We start from the raw sequence: 20,229 nt of genomic DNA, 5'->3' as shown, positions 1-20,229 counted from the left end.
TTTTCCGGCCAATAAAAATGCACCGATAACAAAACTGCAAAAGCATCATTAGATTTTTATGTCTAGTTAGTTCATTTTTATTTTTATTTTTTTCTTCTTTTTTTATGGGGTACTTCGATGATATGATGGTCGCATATTCTTTCATTAAATCTATGTATCATAGAAAATTATTTAAGCAGAAAACAATGCAGTTAATAAAAATCGTTTATTAAATTTTAGATGGGAAAATTGTCTTGGTTAAAGATGACAAATCGCCGTCATGACATATTTACACCCTTTCGGTGCTTTAGTTCAAGATGGCGTTTTAAAAATGAATGACAATTTGAAAATTTAAGAAAAATGGAAGCTATGCAATTTGAAGCTTTTACTAAGGAAATAAAAAAAAATATTCTCCCCAAATTTCAAAAATTATTACAAAGTTCGTCAATTGATACCGTTAATAAATTCAAAACATATGACATAATATTATCGAAGTCACCTCCATTTACAACAATGACGCGTCTGTGTAAGTAATTAACAAATACCGGTACTAATATTTCAGTAGGGATGGTTTAACATACCACATAAAACATTGTTAAATAATGTTTTCAGTCAGCGACACCATCTTCGGACGAGTTTTTCAACTAATTTCTTAAATTTGGCGGATACGAATTTTCTTGTATTCATAGAAGAACAAAGCAAACCCCACATTTTGAAATCTTTCCATTTTCCTTCAGTAGATTTTTCCAATTTTGATTCATTTTTGGAACACTCAGCCAAATCTATACACGGAGAGTATGCAAAGATCACATTTATAACGAAGAAAAGAAAAAAAATTAAGTTGGATTTAATATTTCATGTAATCTGGACTGAACGAATGTAAATAATTAATTTTAAGAAGATAAGGGAGAAAAATGTTTACTCCCCCCCTCATTTTTCAATGCATCTTCAGCTCGTTAAAATACCTAATTCGAGGAAAAGACTTTGATTAATGAACAAATTCCCAACATAATATGTTCAAATGGCTGACAACAGACATCAATTTTTACTCTTTATCTCCTATCTTTCCATTCGCAATCCCTTTCGTTTGGCGAGCAAAATGCAATTTGGCAGAACTGAGATAGACGCCCAAAGGGAAACAAAGAGCAAGAAAAACTCCATCACGGAAGATTGTAAGTCAGAGAGTCAGCTCTCGAAATTCCGAAATTCGAAAAGAGTCTTTTTGAAGATAGGGTTCAATTTTCAGGAAAACACAAACATTCTAGAAGGCGTCTGATAAGCCAAATAAGCTTCTCTCCACTGTAATTATTTTTTCTTGCTTCTTCAGTTAGTAAAATCTAATGCTAATCTCCATAAACTGGCAATTTGGAAAGAGGATTTTCTTCGTTTGTGAAAACTTGAAGTTTCCCGTCCCCCTTCCCCGTAAATCCCCCCCTGACCATAGCTACGGTTTCGGATTTCAGAAACTCGTTCCCCTTTCCTACATTCTTTATATTATAATCCCGCGTAACATTCTCCAGTCAGAGAGTGTGAGTAATTATGAAGGCTCTAATTAACTAGCTTTTCCGGAGGGAGGGACCTTAATTAGAGGATGGGGGGTGAAACAGGGGCTTCAGCTGAATACTGATTTGCAGAGTTTGGAGTGTATAATAGAGAAGGAGAGATTTTGCAACTGTTTTAGAACAGCTTATAGTGGAAGCAAAGAGATTATATCTTTTTGTGATTCTAAAATGGGGAACCTCATCTTATGCTAATTATATCTAAGTATTTAGACATGTTTAGGTATGTCAATTGATTCACTTTTGAAGATTGTGTTATTCACCGAACGTGTTTATGAGAATTAGTTACGAGTCTGAAACTATCCAAGAAGAACTCAGATGAATTGATGATACTTCTAAAGCGTCTCTAAACCTTTATACAGTCAAGTTTAAGAATTAATTGGTCAGTTATAAATGACAAAAATTCATTATCATTACATATTTTAGACTCTTAATTAAACATGAAGGTGTCAAAATTTCTTATAGAATATAAACTTTTATCAAATTAAACTGTGAATCAGTTAACATTTTTCAAACTAATTACACTCGTTTATAAATCACACTAAATTTAATGAAATAGTAAACTTTTCAGAATTAAGTTGAACTTTTGGAGTTGTAATTACAAAAACTTCGTTTCATAATTCTAAATGCATAAAATTGATTCCTAGAAAAGGTTACATTTAATTTTTAAAAGGATGAACTTAAACTTTATTATTATTGCTACGCTAAGTTTTAAAAGAATTAAATTGATTTTAAACATTTTAATTTAATTTTCAAATTGATTCTCTTTAATCTCCAAAAAAGTTTATCTTGATTAAGAAATTGTTTTAATTTGGAATGCTAAGCATGCAATTGCAGTAGATTTTTTTTAAATAATGGTACTTTGGTGTAGGTTTAGATAATTTAGTATAGTTTAACAAATTTAAAGTAGATTATGTTATTAGGTTACATCTAATTTAATTGTTTTTATTGTTTCATATCTTAATATATATTGATATAGGTTTGAATAAAAAGAATGAAGCACTATAAAATAATTTCATAAGTCTTTTTAAAATTAAAAAATATTATGTTAAGGGGTTAAAAAATTCATGTAATTTCATCTTGAATTATTTCCTTTATGAAATCATAAAGTGCTCAAATTACATCGTAAATCTTTCACATTGAAAAATATCATAAATGAAAGATCAACTTAAAATGGAATGCGTTGAAAAAATTATTCAGTTCAAATGCCATTTGTACAATAAATTCTTCCAATATATTTTATGCAAAAAAGCTTATCTTACAAATTTAGGATTAAAGAAGAAAAAAAAGCAATGCTGTTTTTTAAAAAGATTTAATGAATATAATTCCAATACAGAACTTATAATGTAATTATAAATTTAAAAACTGTGAAACTTTTTTAGAATGTTATTTAAAAATAAGACACTGAAAAATTTATTTGAAAGTAAGTAGCTTTTATATGATTACGAAGAATAGTAACGATGCTTTTGTTCAAAAAGAAAAAAAAAAGGTTAGATGCATCTGCAAACTTATTAAAACTGAAATTCACCTTTGTGAAAAATATAATGTTGTGCTAAACTTAGATTTTAAAAAACTTTTTTGTCTGTATTCTTTCAATAAGTCTCTTTGATTCCATTTATTACAGTAAATATTCTAATTACCCACTTACAAACATATATTCTGAACACCAAATCGCAATTAATATTAACAGCATTATTAATTAAATTTCATAACTTTCGACTTACGTCAATCGTAAGATTTATATATTATACGTAAACAAATATAGATATGCAAAGAACAATAATTTTAGACTACTATAGTAATACTTGATTAGCTCCTATATTTTGATAATTTATCAAAATCTATATTTAGTTACTTTGGGTTAGTTATGTATTTTCCAATTTATAGCATTTTTATTAAGGAAAACTTCAAATTAATTTTATTTCCAAGGTATTACATGATGTTTATCAACATATACTGTGCCACGTCAGTATTAAAAAAATATCCTCTCTTTGCTTTCACACCTGTAGTATTTGACACTGAAAAGTTTTAAGACAATCGATAAAATTTAAAGTTTTACTATACGCAAGATATTTCATTTGAAATTAAATAAAAAAATTTGATCGAATTCAAGAGTAATTAGACGAAAACCGAGTAATTGGCTCATTTCCCTTTTATATTTCATACAAGATTATGATAACGAACTACCATAAATATTCTTTTCTTAAAAATGTTCTGCAGCGAGTAGATGAGGTGTGGTTTCGAAGTTTGGTTCCGCAAACGATGCATTTTAAACTTAAACACTCTTTGAATTAATTTCCCCTACATTTTGACGATTCAAAATTTTAAATTATTCCACCGGGGGCAAGAAGGAAAAAGAAAGTAGGGCTAAAGTGTAAAAGTAGCATCTTCAATCATTATTTTTCCCTTTCCGACTTTTGGCAAAGAAGATTAGATCGAAAAATCCCCGCCAAATAAAGACATCTCTTACTTTTCTTTCTTTTCACAGTGGCAAAACTTTTTCCTGCGGTGTATATCCATTTGGATAAGCTAATTAGTCTGTTAGCTTCAAGCAGTGGGTTAAGCCCCAGTGGGTAAAAGGTAAAAGTGATCTCTGCGGCAAGAACTGTTGGCGAAGTCGTGGCTTGCCTTCGCCATTTCGTATTCTCGTGGGACGGTGAGGAAAGATTCACTAATTACTTGAGAGCTGCCTTTCCCTTGCCATTAAATGAATTAGGACGCCAAGATACAAGAACTTCAAACTCTTTCTCGAAGCTCCTGAGACCCTTGCTTTTGCTTTCAAAGCGGGGAAAAGAAGAAGCCAACGTTGTAAGCATACAAATTCCTTCTGGAAAGTCATCAGGCAACTGATGCGAGTTTAATCCTGGCATCTTTGTAGCATGACTGCGGCAAAAGCTGATGAATCTAGTTTTAATTAGGCTTGATAGATAGAAACGGTTGGCTAAGAGCTCTAGCGGGAGTCGTAAAATAAGATCGTGCCAAAAATGATCTCCTTGTTTTTCGGAACAGACTCATGGAAAAATTTAAGGAAGTTTCAAAAGTGATTTTTGTTGAAACAACTCATTGAACTAGACAATGTCCAATGAAGCCTTTGATTATGAATGTGTTTTCATAATCAGGACGAAAATCGAAACTGCATTTTTTTCAGATTCAAGTCGGATTGTTACTTTACTTGTTTTTATGTCCATTGTGACATGTTTTCGCAATTTCTTAAAAAAATTTAAAAAGATCGTTTTAGCTTTTTTTTTTCCATAAGAACTTTTTTAACAAAAATATATTCATCCAGTCACATTTAAAGGCCTATTTCATCACTCAACTGTCAAAGAAGTGAAGACATGGAGGAAAAATTCTAAATATGTTTTAATTTTTACAAACTAACTAATGGGAGCCGAGATGGCTCAGGGGATAGAGCGTTGGCCTTCCAGTGAGGTGCACCGGGTTCAAATCCCGGAGATGGTTGGTCGATGCAAATCCGCATCCGGCTTGCACCGACCACAGTGCTGACGTGAAATATCCTCAATGGTAGACAGATCGTGGGTTAGAGTCCCTTTACCGTCGGGAGGATTTCGTGGTCTTCTTCTCCATGTAATGCAAATGAGGGTTAGTTCCATCAATAAGTCCACCACGAAGGCAAAATTTCTCCCAATACTTGATCCAGGAGCTCCCTTGTCTTCTGGATTGAGTTCAAAATCAGAAGGCTACGGAGCTGAACGTTCGAAATCGAAAACCCAAATACTGTTCAACGATGCTTATGAAATAAAATAAAACCATCTAATGGCGGATATGTAATTTATTTATTTGGCAGTTTCTTTTGAAACAAGTTAAATACCAGGTCGTCCTCTAATTAGGATTTGAAATGTAAGTTGTGTGGTTTTTTAAATTCTCTATTAATTTCTTCTTGATTCCAATAAAATATTGCAATCAGTATTTTTAGAAAGGCAATAAACAGTTGTCCGTTCTTAGATTTTTGTTAAAGATCGTTGTTTCTGCGCATTTTACGTTAAAAAACTTATAAAATCATCTATGTCGGTTAGCTAATTTAAACTGTAATAAAGTTTGAATTCAAAAAGTAAATAAAAACATTAACTAAAACCACAATTCGCGTAATTTTATTGTTTTTCATTACTGAGGCAAAATCAATAGAATTCCTAAAAATTATCAAACCCTATTTCTTCTAATCTAATAAAAGACCTCTTTATTTTTAATATTTTCTGAAAGATCAAATGATCAAAAAATTTTTAAGTAAAAAGAAGAAAAAAAGAAAAGAAGCAAATTAAAATTTTATTTTAAAATCCAAGATAAAGAAATAACTAACTAACGCAAAGTAAAATGTTAAGAATTTGAATTTACTTTTATTAAGGAAATACGTTACGTACTTTAATTTGTGCTATACTACCATCTGAGGCTAAAATTAATTATTTGATTTCTGTATAATTTTAAAAAAATACAAGCGTCAGAAAAACTGCTAACAGGAATTTGGCTTAGCTTTAAAACCATAGAAAAAATTTCGAACATTGATGCTAATTAGAGTGTGCTAACTTTAACATTTAACAAGTGATTAACTTCTGAACAGTTGCATCAGTTAAGTATTCGGCTGGTAGCTTTTTAGTTTTAAGTTTTATACTCAAGTAATTTTTTGTACTGTTAGAAAAAGAAAGATTGGTTTGCAAATCTATTTTTTAGTTAATTTACTCCGCACTTAACAAATATTTTAACCATTGCAAACGTCAGATTACTTCTTTTGGAGTGGAGAGCACTTTCACTAAAACATATTTCTTTTCTTTCTGGATACATTATTTTATAGATGATACAAATTTTCCAACTGAAAAAAATTGTGGTAGCTTTCCAGTTGATTCGTCAGTACTTAATATCGGCATATAAATTTTATTGAACTAATTAGATTTGTGCATAAGTAGAAAGTAAACAAAAACTTTCTATATTTTTTTCGGTAAAATTTTATATAAGTTTAGAAACCAGTGCCAGCTTCAGTGATTAAATTAATACTTTCCATTTCTATAAAGATCATCTATTTTTCCCCAAATATATTTTACTCGAGATCATTTCTTTTTTTTTCCCCCCACTTTTCTTTAGTTAGCTTGAAATTATATGCTTTTTTTCTATTTTTTAAGTCTATTTTTTACTCTTTTAGCTTTTCAGGTTACTTACATTTAATTTAAGAATAAACTGATAATAAATTATAAATGTGAGCCACCGTAAAGACTGTTGACAATAATGACTCTTAATAAAACGAGTGAATAGAGATAGGAAGAAAAAAAAAAACAGAATAGAAAGTAAAAGAATCAAAGAATCAGTGAATCGGCAAATTAGTGATTCAGTGTTTTCGTAAAAAGGGAATCAGGAAATAGGAGAATCAGTTTATTAATAAAAAAATATTTACAAACCTGTAATTTTCTGTTTTGCAGTCTACAACCATAATTTTTCCGTCTTCCATTAAAAGTGAGATTGAGTATGGGAATTTATTTTGAATTATTATTCAGAAGGAGAATTTAATTTTTGATAATACTGTTTAAATCACTCGATTATAAATAAACCGAAACACAAATCAAATATTTTGATTACATTGTCAGTAAAATTCAAAAAAATTTCCAAATTCATTCTGAAAAATCTTTCAACTTCTTTCTGCCATTGTCTCCAAACGGGATGCAATGAAACTATTTTTTTTTTCTTTTTTGTTTTAGCTTCTTTACCTCGACTAACTTTGATATAATTCTCTTGAAAAGAGCAGGACGAGCATAAGTTGGATGGTAAAAGGGGACTTATAGAGTAACATTTCAAAGAAAATAAAAATTCATATGCATCTTTGCTTGCAAATCTCTTTTTGGACAAGCAAGAGGAAAGAAAATAAACAAATCAATCTATAGGAGAATGGGCGAATTAGTGAATCAACATTTTTATGAATAAGCGGTTCAATGAGCGGACGAATATGTGAGTAGGTGCATCTTCTAAAAGGCGTATTAGCTGATTGGAGAATTAGTGAATGAATGAATAAGTGAATCATTTTTTTACTGAATAAGTCAATCAGTGAGTGGGCGAGTCAGTGGATCATCAAAAGGGTGCAATATTTATGTAGAGAATCAGTGAATAGGAGATTTGGTTTATAAATATTTAGAAATTAATAATTGTTCATTATTTAGAAGAGAATCATTATTCAAAAAGGGAATTTAATTTTTGATAATAATGTGTGGTTTATTGCAACCACAAAATCCCATTCTTTGCCATAGTATAGTGTTATTGTAGTTATCATGAAACCATAGTTTTAAGCATTTTTAAGAAGTACGATAATATTGTTCAACTTAACACTAAATAAAGGTTGCAGCATATTTTAATGATATTATAGTTCAACAGTGTATTAGTGTATATACAAAGCAATGAATAAGTGAATTCTTAGGTGGGATAATTACCAGATAGGCAAATCAGTGAGTAGGCGAAAACAGCGAGTAGGCGAAAACAGTGAGTAAGAGTTTATAAATAAATTTTTGTTAATAAACATGCAACTTGTAGTACGGCAATTTTACGACCATAATATAATTTCTTCTATTAAAAATAAGATTAAATTTGAATATTTATTTTGCATTATAATTTAAGCAACTTAAGAGCTTGTTTTATGATGCTTTCTAACTTATTCGATTATAAAAATCACAACATCCCATCAGTAAAACTTTTCTTCTTTTTCATCAAATCCAAGAACTTTTTTCTGTCGTTGTCTCCCAACTGGATACAAAGAAACTATTTTTTTTTACGTTTTAGTTTCTTTATCTTGACTAACTTTGATACAACTCACTCGAAAAAGAAGAGGACGAGCAAAGTGTTGGTAAGCTGGATAGTAAAAGGGGAAAAAACTGGCAAGGTAACTTTTCCAAAGAAAAATTCTGGATACGTCTTTGTTTGCAAACCTCTTTTTGGACCAGCCATTAGATAAGATGCCGCTAATGTTTCCTGCGTCTGTCAGTCCTCTTAATGACCCCATGTTCCGATTCACCAGCATTTGCTCAAACTTTTTCCTCTTGCTCTTCTTCCAACATCAATTTTTTTTTATTATTTATTTATATCAAGATATTTTTTTTTATACTTTTTCTGGTGGTCGTTGTTATTTTTACTTTGATGTTACGCTTGCCGAGTAGAGGCAAATGGATGAACGGAATATTTCATGGCTTAAAAAAACATTTGGATGGATCGACGCTGTTTGTTTTTCTGGTTCAAGTCTTCTTCTATCTTAGAGTAGGATGTGTAAGGATGTGGGGAGGTTTTGGAAATTCTTTTGCAATTTTTGCCAGTTTTTTTTCTTTCTTTTTCTTTCTTTGATGTAAGTTTTTGCCTTTCAGATATTTTTTTATCTTTATTTTATCTCAAAAGATTATTATTTTTTTTTTACGAACGAGTAAAATGTTTGAGTTTTTTTTTCAAAAAAAGATCGAAAAAGAATTAAATGATTGATGCATAAATGTTAGTTAAGAACAGCTATTTAACTATTGAAAAGTTTTTTTCATTATTTCGAAATAAAAGTTTTGAAAAATATTTTGGCATCCAATTGATGCGGAATCTTGTATAGAGAAAAACTTGATCATTTAGTTCCTTTTATATACATACATTTAAAATTGATAATGCGTTTATTTACTTATTTACATTTTACTTGTTTATATGTTCTTTATTCCACTGCTTATTATTTTTCTTCATTTCTGGTTTTCAAATCCAATCAATAATCATGTTACACTATAATTTTAATTACATGTTTTCTTCTTTAAAATGAAAGCCTCACGTGTGCTCGTTTAAGGGAAATTAATTTTTTTAAATTTAATTCAGCATTTTAGCGAAAAATAATGAAAGGATTGATATGTTCTCTTTTTATTTTTTAAATTTAAACTTAATTAACGAAGTAATTAATTTAAATAATTGCAGTGAATTTAAAATTAAATTCAAAACAAATATGTGTTTTTTTTCCAAGAAATTTTATGATTTTTAAAGTTTATTCATGCTGCGTCAGAACTAAAGTTACTAGCACTTTAACTTTTATTCGATGAGTATTTGCCATGAAATTTAAATAGATAATTTAAAATTTTACCCTGCAAAATATCAGAAAAAGTTGTAAAATCACACGTTTCTTCTAAAATATTAGCAAAGCAACTAAGAAATTTATTTTTAAAACCTTATCGTCGTTGTTTTAAACATGGTTCTTATTGAAAATTTAATTTCTATTAGCTTTTACTTAGAATTTTGTGTTTCTAGAATGGAAATATTTTTGAATGAGCTTTGTTGAAAACTTTTTATTGAAATTTTAAAATTACAAATTTTTTGAACTAATATTTTGAGGCAAATAGGGACTACCTAGATTGTAAATGTCTTATAAGTCTTAACAAATTTGTTCTCGGAAATAATAATTCGGTTTAAAATTAATCAGGCATTTTGAACTTGCAAAATTTCGTTTTTCCCCCTTCTATATATGATATTTTTAAATAAAATAGCTGAATGCTGAATGAAATTTGAAAACTTATTAAATTCTCAGATATTGTCAAAATGCGGAATTTTAATTCTAAATTTTTCTGAAACTTTTATAAGTTCATAATTTTACAAAGTGTTTCAAATTAGTATTTTTTTAATGTATCTCGTCATTCTGGGCTATAGTCCAAGTGACATAGAAGAAATGTATACATTTTAAAGTGATATTTAATGGGGCTGTAAAAAATCAGCAATTTTGACGAAAAGTTTGATTTTCTTTATTATTTTCCATATTTTAACTTTATTTCTTTAGCTTTCTAAAACTCTTTAAATTTTTGATCATCAATTTTTAGAAATAAAGTTATAGTCGAAACCCAAACCTAGGTAAACTAAAATGTATATTTTTGTTTCTTTAAATGTTTCTGTTTTTTTTTTCATACTTTAGGTATTTCAACATTTTTTGATTGGATTGAATTATATATTTAATACAAAATAAATTTAATTTCAGTAATTAATTTTCGAATTATTATTCTTTTTGATCTCAAAATTTTCTTGTATTTCAGAATTTTCTTGCTTTTAAATGCATTTTCGTTCAATTCAAAATATTTTCAAACCGTTGATTTTGAGAAAAAATCTTTAGGCTAGGATACATTGCAAAAAAAGTTTAAAATAGAATTTCTTGAAATTTTGTATGTAGATTTTGTATAATGTTAGCTATGTTTTGAATTAAAAGCTAAGATCTAAGCCTGAATTTACTTTAGTAAAAATATTTAGAATTTTTCTTGAAAAATTCAACATTGAGCAATATATTTAGTTCTATTTTTCAATGAATTTTAAATTTTTTTAAAAGTTCTTTGCTTTCAAGATTTAACAGATTTTAAAATTTAAACACAGGTAATCACATTATAGATCAAAAACAATTATTTTGAGATTTATGCATTACAATTTGTAGTAGAGGTGCTAGCGGGTAAGAAAATCACAAAACCCTCAATTATTTACATATTAGTTACTTACATAATATGTAAATACTTAATTGTCAGTGGTTTATAAATCCAAAGTATAAATTCTGACACGAGAGATTCTCTAAGAATTTTGCAGCATGTTGAACCAGAATATAGCACAAATTTACTACAACCTTAATATGCAGTCAAAGTGAACCGTAATATGTTGTATGGATCAATTCCTCTTAAATTTGATTACATGATATTATAATTCAACTTTCAGACATATATGGTTCAACCTGATTCTTCATTAAAGTTGGATCAAGTTTGCAAGGCATTGAAATTCAACTGTAAACTCATTTTTTTTCCTTTGACAGTGTATGAACTTTGTACATATAACATTTATTTAATTTATTTCTCAGTTTCCTTGTAATTTTGAACCTCAACTCCAAATAAAAGGGAATTCATAAATTAAGTATTGGATAAATTCGGCTCGTTAGAAGACTTAATGAAACAAATTTTTCAGCGCTTGTTGCACGGAGAAAAAATCACAAAAATAACTCATAAATGATCTAATATGCGATGAAACTCTGAACCGCAATTAGTTAATTTATAAAATGATTACTCGAGATGGAGACAGTAACAAATACATCAGTTATAACCACAAATCGAACTTGGATAGTTCGTGTCATAAGCTATCATTTTATGCTCTGAGCTACACTGGTCGCATGATATTATTTTATTGTTCTTTTGCGAGAAAGTTGGAATCCCTGTTTTGAAAAAGAAGTGCATAAACAATTAAAAATGGAAGTCAAAAATGAAGCCTTAAACTATAAAATATGTAACAATGGGCATTTTAATTTCATTTCACTTGTTCATTATAAAATATATTATATGTAGGCACTTTAATTCCATCTCAATATTTCATTGTGCAATAAATAGAGTAAAAACGAATTCAGTGATTCAAAAATGGGCTCTTTAATTCAATCTTAATTGCTCATCGTACAACATATAATGTTGAAATGATTCCAGTGATTCAATGATGAATACTTCAATTTTATCTAAATTGTTCACTGTACAATATATATATATAATGCTAAAATGATTTCAATGATTCAATAATGGGCACTTTAATTCAATCTCAATTTACAAATTATCGAAGAGACGTCAGATCTATGTTATCTCCAAAATATGTAATCTAAGTTTATTTGAAGTTGAATTGTTCAATTTTTCGAAAATTCTTTTAAATTGCCGGAGTTCGAGTAGTAGTATCGGGGTTCACTAAAGAGTAAGTTATGTCTTTCGGAACTTTCTGCTCTCAAAATAAACCCCTCTCAAATGACCCTCAGGGTCTAATATTACTCGAATTCCGATACATCTCTATCAAAATAGTTTCAATTTCCTTGCAACCGATTTATCATTGCTTTTTGGAAAACGAAAGGCGGTTCGGTAAAAACAGTTCTCCTATTTCTTCTTCTACCCTTGGTCCACCCCGTTTTGGAGTTTTCTATTCGAATTTTTTTCCAACTTCACGTCACCTCTCAAGAAAAAGCGACATCACGCGAAATAATGAAAGATATTTTGGCGCAAGTGTGGTGGGGTCATTTTTAAAGCCCTCACCCTCCCCTGAAACCCGGTTGCGTGGGCGGGCAGGTGAGGGGGAGGGCTGCAAAAATGAAACAAGCCCCATTCGTCATCTTTATAGCATCTATCCATTTCTGGGCGCACACTTGACAGGAAAACTGTCACAGGCGTCGGGGTCCCCGTGAAAGATTTCCTTTTCGATTGTGTCACAGGGACCCGGGTTGAAGGATGGTGCCCGGGCATTCGCTTATGACTGGGCCGCTTCCCATTTACCGTTAGAAGACCTTACCGTAGGAGACTAATAGCTGGCACGCGCCTCACCTAATGTCCAACACTCCAATGCCCGGGCATTTCTTTTCCCGTCTTTTTCGTTCCTTTTCCCAAACCTATATTATTTGGTCTTGACTCCAATTTCACAGAAAAGTGGCAGGAATTGATAGAAAGAAATTTTTTTCCAAGCGAGACACTAATATATTTTGCACAGCAAGACAGAGTGAATTTTTCATCCCTTTTTTTTTCCTTACGGTGGCAACAGTGCGAATGATATGCGATCCGAGTCTTTTATTATTCCAGTGAAAAATAATACTCGCGTATTCCATGACAAATCTCTTGAGACATGTGACTGGGTGAAGATTATTCTTTCTTCCAATTTAAAGATCGGATCCTCTATCCCTTCGGTTATTTATCGTCTAGTCTGACTTCTGGCAATTTTTCCCGGATTCTAATCTAAATACAATCTTTCTACTTGACATTTATCAATAATCTAACGAACGTAAATGTTAAAAGGTAAAATGTCTGTGAAGAATTCTGATAAGTCTCAGTTTATTAAGTTTAAAGAAACTTTTATGCAGTTAAGTGACTTTTTTTTATTTGTTTTAGAGTTTATATCTGCGTAAAAGTTTTTAGGGTTTTAGTTGAAGAACTAAGTTGGTATTAACAGCTGGTTGTTAATACCAAGGATTATTATAAGTTGGTACATTATAAAGTATCAAAAAAGTAGAAACTATATTTTGATTAACTGTAAGCAATTTTGGTGTATCCTAGCACCAAACTAAGGTAAACTACTTCATACCAAAAATAGCACAGTAAATTCCTAAGGATAACTCTTGGTGTAATCAAATATTTTTCTCTGTTAAGAAATCGCTATACCAAGGAAGAAACTTATCATGGATAATTCTGTTTTACCCCCGTTAGTATTGTGTAATTTACAGTTTTGAAAAAATTGAGTCCTTTGAAGAATTACTTACCTACTACGTAATCCTGTCATAATTTCCTTGCATTTTTTATTTTCAAGTTTTAGTTAAACTTCATGGTTTACTTTAGGCTTAAGAGAATTCACTTCTTCTATACTTTTAAAATTTCGAATTATTTATGTAAGTGAAAGAGAAGTAGACATAAACGGTTTTTCGCGCGATACAGCTTTCTCTTAACAATGACTTGAAGCATTGTATCAGCTATCTAGATACTTAAAGATTAAAAACTCTACTAAAAGCAATATTTTTGTATAAAATATTTACAAAGAGATATGAGGAGTTTAATTTGATATATAAACAACTTTCATGCTGTAAATTCGTTATTTAAACACATTAAAATATTTTTATTTAACAAATCTACTTTAGATTAAGTCACACGAGTCCGAAAACGAAACTGAAAAGGGCGTTACTGTGGTGTATGCTAAATGCATTCAATTCATCTATTTTATTTATAAATATTCTGGGACACATAAATAAAAAATCTATCAGTTTATTGAGTTAAATACAACTTTTATGATTTCCAGTTAATTTTATTTTTAAATCTGCATCAATTAATATTTTAGGCAATTAACTGTGTTAAGAAGTTTAGGTATTTTTTTAAAAAAATCTGATGCATATTTAGGGTTTTAATCTGCAAAAGAGTTTTGAATGTTTGATTTGGAAACAATAACTGCCTCATTTAATAATAATAATAATAAGCATTTTATATTGTAATTTTTCATTATAATTGATATTACTTCAATTTAATTAAATGGAATTGCTTATAATGATTGATACCCTTAAAATGATATTACCTAATTAAAAATTATTTTAATTACTTAAAATTATTAGGCACACATAAATTCAATTTTTTTTCCTTATTTATTTAGCCTGCAATGTATTTCTTTGATATTTCAAACAGGTATTTTCTTTAAAATTCTACGTATTTCATGTGTCATATTCAGCTATTTTTAATCATAATTTATGCATCTCTGAACTCAGATTAATTTCTAGTACAAGAATTTAAATCAATTTATAGAAAGAAATGTCTATCACTAATAAGTGTTTAAAAAATAAATAACTGCTGAAATTTCAGTTTTTAGGTAAGATCTACTATTGATTTTTAGTACCGTGCAATCGAGAAGCTAACAAATGCACTTAAATAAATAAAATTGAAGCATATGCTAATAGGTTGAGTAAAAAAAAAAGTTTGCTTTACATGCATTTCTTTTCCAGCCATGGAAATTTAATTTACGCTAAATTAACTTTTGATTATTATGAAATATCTTCCAAACAATTCATTATTGACGAAAACCTGGAACAATTTCTTCAAAACTTTTGAATTTAAGAAAAAAAAAATCTTGGTAATTATTGCTTATTTTTAAAGACTAATTAGGCAAACGTTTACAACATTCGTAAATTTTTTTAAAAGCCTTCAGAGCTTAAAAGATGCGTTTTTCATTCATTCATTTACAATGTTGCCAAAAAAGTAGAACAAATCGATTGTTTGTCACTGGAAGACTTCCAAAATTTCTGAACGTCAAAACTTATTTAAAAGGCATTGTCTGACTTTTTTTCGTTTCTTATTTTCTTCTTTTTTCTTATTCTTTTTTATTTAGCTCGCCACGATATATTTTTCAAAAAGTGAAAGCAAAAAAAAAGAAGAAAAAAAAGAAAATTCTGTGAGAAAACAATAATAAAAGAAAGAAGATTTTTTTTGTAAACAATATTGTTATGGAAAGTTTCTTTTTTTTCTTTCTTTTTTGTTCATATTTTTAGAATTTTATTTTGGAAGCTTTTGTAGATGGAACAGCTCCAAGGAAAAAAAGATATTTCTGGGGAGGAGAGTTTCAATTTTTTTCCCTATCACTTCTTTTAACGTTAAAATTTGCATGAATGAAAAAATATGGAAATGTATTTTCACTTTATTCAATTACACCTATACTTGATAAATAAAAGATTCGTTCCTGAGCTCTTCTGAAAGACGCATGCATTGCATGTTAATGCCATTTTTTTCTCCTTTTTTTTTTTACAGCTTTGTTCTATTGAAATATTATATTGCAATTTTCATTCAAGTGTTGATAGTTTTCTGTAAAAAGAAATCTTGATTTAGTTAATTTTCTCCCTAAAAATTTTTTTTCAAAAATTATATTGAAAGTGGGAAAAAATGTTATAAACTCAATTAAACAATCAATGTGAATTAAAATTATACGATTATATGAAAGCCTGAAAGCTTTGCTACTAATTTCTAGTATCAAAAATGAAAACTTTCGACATTTCACTGTGCATTGTTTATTATTAAGAAAATTCAGAAAATACTGCTTTGAATTTTTGATATTTATGATAAAATCATTCAATGATAAATAATGTTTCGTTAGTTTTTGTCCATATAGTAATTAAACTTGGAAGCAAAATTTTTTGTAATTGTTTATAATCATTATCAGGAAAACTTTAAGAATTCAAGGAATAATTTCTAAAAGGAAAATACTAAATAAAGCATAATACATTGATACATTCTGAATATTAAGGAAACTTGAAAGATTTCACATTTATTCATCATCTAAAATATTTAATTTAGTATTACATATGTAATGTAAGATATTGGGACTCTGTTGGCACACATGGTAAAGGCGTCACCCACACCGCTATTTGGAGCACTTGGGAGTAGTGAGTTCGATCCTGGTGAAACAACCGACGTACTGAATCAGCTAGGAGCACTTAAAATCTGTCATGGCTAATCCGTTAAAAGATAGAACCCTAAAAATACGGCTAGATGCTTAGCTATGATTGGGTGATGATGATGTGCAAGATATATCCTCATCAAATTTCATCATCACACTCTGATGTTCAAAATGAAGAGAATTTGCATATTTTGTTGAATTTTCTGAAAGCAGTTACTGTCTTAGAGCAAATTTTGTGTATAAAATATCTAAGCATGCATATACGTGTGTGCGCGGAACTAATAGAGAAATAAGACTTGATAAACGCGCATGGTAAAATCTGTATATCCTTCACTCGCACTTCTTGCCGAATTTCTTGGTGTCTTTTAATTATTTATTTGCTTTTTTTGCAACAATTTTAACTGATTATTTTAATGTTTCAAACAACAAAAATGAGTAACCATCACTTTTTTAATGATGGAATGAAGGGGTGAAGTGTGGGGTGTCTTGAAGCAAGCCAGTCTCAAAACCAAATTTGTGAAGACTTCAGTTTTAACTGCCAGGATCGCGTGCAATTTATGGAAACAATTTCAAGATACCGGCATGGATCAAAGGTCAAATGCCCTCTTCGCTGAGGAGTCCCGATTCAGTTTGACCACTAACTCTCAACTTGTCTTTATATGGGAGAACCAGAGACCTACTACCTGCCCTCTAATCTCAGAGAAATCGACCATTATGGCGACCGAGGTTCGGTGGCCTGGGCAGGTATAAAGCTGGATTTCCTCACTTCCTTCCATGTCAATGTAAAAGGCATTGTGATTGGTATGAGGTATAAGGAAGAAGTTACGAAGCCATATGTTCGCTTTTCAGGGGTGCGGTGTGTCCTGATTCCATTTTAATAGCTGACAATGCCTCATAGAGCACTTTTGGTTGACTATTTTTGGGAAAATGAAGATGTTTTCGGTTTGAATAGGCCAGCCAGATCTCCGGACCTCAACCCTATATAGCACATCTGGGACGCTTTGGGAAAGACAATTGTGACGCGTAACCATCCAGAAAAGCAGTAACTGAATGAGTAAGGCACATATTCCACAGGAACTCATTAACTGACTTATTTACAGCATGAAATCCCGGTGTGAGGTCTATATATCTGTACTAGGCGGACAAACCATTTATTAAACCATTTTTTATTAAATTCAGTAACTACTTTTTGATACCATCCATCTCTGATAAGTGTTCATGGATGTGTGTTATAACTGTTGAATGATTATTATTTTTGTATTATATCAACTTGTGTTCAAACCAAATTTTATTAAAATCTGCCAATTAGTTCTACAGATAATCAATCAAATAAAAAAATCACTCTTAGTTTTGAACATCAATGTAGTTGAGCAGATATTTAAGGCTAGGCCAGTGCCTTTCTTTAACTTTCGTCCCACTGAGATCTATTTTAGACACTTGTGCGTCAGTATCTTTCCTAGATAGCAAAGAAGTTTGCCTTCTCTAATTCTAAACATCTCAATCTGTGTCTATCTCTTTTCCTGCTAGTGTTTCATGAAGAATTTTTTTTTAAATGTGAAATTATTAAAAAAATTAGCAGTTATGACTTCATCACTTTAATTCAAATAATATAGGAAATTAGATTGTAATTTCTTAGGCTAAAAAAAATTGCAAAATATGTAATTACTTAATTGAAATCGCTGTTTTTCCTAATTTTGAGCAATGACAGAATCATGTTTTATAAATGATTAATAAATGACTAGAAATATAACATTACTCTCATTTCTTTAAATTTGAAAAAAAATATAGAGTGATATATAAATAAAATTTTTTTTAATAAAATAAAATTGTAGAAACGTAACGTATGGTAATGTAGCGATTATTTCCTCTACTCATTTCAGATAAAATAACTAATATATAATTTCTATTTCATAAAATCATGAAACAAAATTAAAAAGTAAGTAGGTAAATAAAATTAATGAAATAATATAGAAAATGCATTAATAAAACATGGAATGTTTTTATTTCCTTCTTAAAATTGGAACAAGAAAAAAAAATCCATATAATTTTTATTAATACGTAAATTATAACAACATAATGTTATACTAATAGTAAAATATTAGTAGTATAACATTACAAAACTATATATATATTTGTTTCATGAAACTGAAATAATGTGAAAAAGTAAAAACACAATTCAAGCGTTGTGAAGAACATAAAAATATTTTAATTTTCCGATTCAATTGCTGATTTATAGACATTTTTTACATGAGAGAAAGAAAATGAATAATGTACTATAAAAACAGAATTAAATACATAAAGTAACCCACAAAACAGATTCACAAGTTACAAAGAAAAAGTTCAAAAAAAAAAAAAAAAAACTAAGTAGTATTATAGAAAAACAGATGAAGAAACCACAAAGCGCATATGAAAAATTGAAACGTAATTAAGGGGATAAATTTCTTAAAAGGTCTCTACTATCTGGGAATTACAAGATATGCTCTCGGTAGTCTCCCAGTACCTAGAAAAAGCACTAAATTGAATGAGGGCTGAGTAAACGAGTAGGTGCTCAGCTTCAATCATTGCACTATTGCAGGAATGGCATAGACAGGATTATATATATATATATATATATATATATATATATATATATATATATATATATATATATATATATATATATATATATATATATATATATATATATATATATATATATATATATATATATATATAAAAATATATATATTATATATATATATATATATATATATATATATAATATATATATATATATATATTATATATATACATATATATATATATATATATATATATATATATATATATATGTATATATATATATAAGCAAGCACAATACAGAAAAAAAGAAAAATGAGGAAAACGAAGAAAATTAAGAAGAAGAATTAATTCGTCTAGGAATTTTTTATTAATTCTTTTATCACTCTTAGCTAACTTATTTTTGCACTATTATGAAGAAAAAAAATTATACGAGTACTCCTAATATTAAATTTGATTTTAGATTTATTGATGATTTAATTATCTTTAATTTTCAAGATTATGCAATTTTATTAAATGATATTTGCCCTGAGGAATTAATCTTGCTTCGTAATTATGATGATTTTATTAATTTTAACTTTTCGGATTTCGGTATTGAAAAAGAAGAAAATATCTGCTTTCTTGATTTATACGATAAGAGAAATGATTTAAATTTTAATGTAAATAAACTAATTACTTAAAATTCTAATGTTTCTTAAAAACCTCTATTTAAATACCATTTTTAATCAAATGAATAGAACTAAAAGAATCTGTAGTCATGCTTATTAATCCAAAAAACAAATAGACAAACACTTTCAAAATTTGATAAAAAACAATGTATACCCAACTAAAGTAATTAAGTTCTATATAAAATAATTGAGTTAATTGTATGTTATTATTAATAAATTTACTAAAAACTTCGTTTTTAATTTATATTTTTACCATATTTTTACCATACTCTCTCTCTCTCTCTCTATGTCTTTTTCTTTTTTAAATTAATGCATATTTTCTAAAATCATTAAAATTGTGTAATTAACTATCAACCTTATTAATTGTAAACTCCTTTAAATTATCCAGTATAATATTATTATCTAGCGCACATCCATTTTTGGGCCAACCTTTGGTAACTAACAAATCAAACGTGCTTCAGTACTGCAGTAGAACGCACCAAAAAACAAAATCAATCTACTTACGCTTTTTACTCCATTAGCATCATCTTCTGTTTTCATATTTCATAATCTGGCAATCTTATTACGGAAAT

General features: G+C 28.9%; 1 long non-coding RNA gene across 1 annotated transcript in view; it reads left to right on the top strand.

Moving 5' to 3' along the window:
- Positions 1 to 20,229, top strand: part of LOC147802184 (uncharacterized) — a 163,981-nt gene that overhangs the window by 106,572 nt on the left and 37,180 nt on the right. The window lies entirely within an intron of this gene.

Source organism: Parasteatoda tepidariorum, chromosome 10, assembly GCF_982258835.1.
Source record: "Parasteatoda tepidariorum strain Cologne lab strain chromosome 10, Ptep-v5.0, whole genome shotgun sequence".
Taxonomy (NCBI): Eukaryota; Metazoa; Arthropoda; class Arachnida; order Araneae; family Theridiidae; genus Parasteatoda; species Parasteatoda tepidariorum.
The sequence above is the reverse complement of the archived record's forward strand: the minus strand, read 5'-3'. Positions and strand labels throughout refer to the sequence as shown.